Source organism: Penaeus monodon, unplaced genomic scaffold, assembly GCF_015228065.2.
Source record: "Penaeus monodon isolate SGIC_2016 unplaced genomic scaffold, NSTDA_Pmon_1 PmonScaffold_16031, whole genome shotgun sequence".
Classification (NCBI taxonomy): Eukaryota; Metazoa; Arthropoda; class Malacostraca; order Decapoda; family Penaeidae; genus Penaeus; species Penaeus monodon.
Genome location: NW_023645299.1, coordinates 401 through 2500, shown reverse-complemented (window position 1 = coordinate 2500; position 2100 = coordinate 401). Strand labels below are relative to the sequence as shown.

General features: G+C 41.1%; 1 pseudogene; it reads left to right on the top strand.

Annotated features, from left to right (window-relative positions):
• Window positions 1-1202, top strand: part of LOC119569513 — a 2299-nt pseudogene extending 1097 nt beyond the window's left edge.
• The last annotated feature ends 898 nt before the right edge of the window (window positions 1203-2100 follow it).

The following is a 2100-nucleotide window of genomic DNA, read 5'->3' as shown; positions in this document are numbered from 1 at the left end:
CCTTTGTTGCAGGTCGAGACGAAGAACCATCCTACCAAGCCCCGCACCCTCATACCATCGTCGTAGGAGGGATGCCGATGAGGAGAAGTAAGCGCCTTAAAGGACCTGTATTTATAATTAAATTCCTGTCTTCAGGTTGTATTTCAAAGCAAACAGCCTAGTCGAGGTGGAAATAAATGCCATATATTTTAAGTTTATCCTGAGGAATGATATTAACAATACAGCATTAAAGCTAATAGTTGCTTAACTTACATATTTATCTTACTGTAGATGAATGCCTATCAAACCTTTCAGTCCAGTATAACAGTCACATGCTATCATTAAACTTCTCATCAAGAACAAACTCAAGCAAACGACCGGACAGCCAACACAAAACCTCCGCGTTTAGTGTCTTTATGTTATAAATGTCTATCACACTTATTAGCCGTGCCAACCGCATATTATTACCCACTCAACCCACTCACTACTAACAAGCCAAATAGTCACCAGCCCACTAACCAACCAACGAACCAAGCAACTAGCATATAATGGCTAAATCCTTTCGCTGTCAACCAGGGTGGCGGAGATGTTCGCTATGGTCGCCAAGATGGACACTCACGGCTGCGGGATGAGGCTCGTGTGCCAGCTCTATCAGAAGTCCCCCAGAGCTCACTCTCAGGGAGAAGGCCATCAGACTGCTCATTGGGTAAGGCTCGGAAAGGCCTTGAAGGACCAATTCCGCTCTCTCTCTTTTAGCGAAATAGAAATGATAAACCTTATCGATACATGCATGGTCCACTAAGAAGTGGGGATCATGATACTTCCTAGATACTGTATTAACGAACTAGCACGAGCATCTTTATCCGCACGCGCGGAGAGCGATCGCTCTCGACCTCCTTCCCGACAGAGCAACTCGCTCAGTTAAATCCCTCTCACTGCTGTCGCTCCTCTTCCAGCGAGAAGCCTGAGCCAGTGCCCCCAAGGAGTCGAAGGAGCCGCGCGCCCTCTACCAGTCCGCAGCCGTCTTCGGAGTTAGAAATGAGAACTGCCTCGAGATCTATCACATGTGTCCCCTCACCAACGAAGAAGTTATGCAGTACCTCAACACTCTCGACCTTGAGCTCAAGTGAATGATGTTTGTCTAACATTTTCTGTTATATCCTTTTTCGTTTCTAAATTAATTTCATTATCACCATCGTTATTACTACTCTAACTTATGCAAGATTTTTACACCCGCTTTGGCACAATTTCGCCTTACTGGGTTTTCATAGAAAGGCTTTCGTTATTAGTTAAATGTTTTATCGGGTTTTAGTCTGTTTTTTAGCTTTAAATCTACCTCGATTAGCAAAACTTCACTACACAATGGTATTGAGTTAAGACTAAAGTGTTTTATATACATTCTGACAAACGAATTCGCAAAAGAAACGTGTACTGCTACTATCAGTGGGTGCGAAGTTTGTGCTTGCTACTCCTCCTTACAACTAACTCGCAACTGCTTGTTTACATTCAAGCTTGTTCATTTTTCTTTGTTGCTGGAGCCCCTCTCAAGTGAGCAGCCTTGTTGGTGAAGGCAGAACCTCAGCGAATATATTTTTCTACGTTTTTTGTGTTTTAAATAAAGATATAAAAATCTTTTTACATCTATTACCTATCCCTAGTGACCTTAAATATATGTTTCCTTATACTAATTAGATACGTGACCGAATCTCTGTATGTGTGTATGTGTGTGTATGTGTGTGTATGTGTGTGGTGTGTGTGTGTGTGTGGTGTGTGTGTGTGTGTGTATATATATATATAGTATATATATATATATATACTATATATATATATATATATATATATATATACAGTGTCGCTAAAGCCACTATATACTAATAAATTTTAAAAAATACACAAGAAAACCAAGTTTATTCATGTTTTTAGCATCAACAAGGGGGGTCAGTGCAACTTTACTTGCTAGACTTGCTATCACGTTCAGCACCTTGAAGATAGCTGTATACCCTACGTGAGTACCTCCATTTTGATAACCTTCGACCGATCCATCAGTCAAGAAACTTGATATTCAGGAATCTCTCACGAATCTAGCAACGTGGGGAGGGGCTCCATCTTATTTTAAAAAGA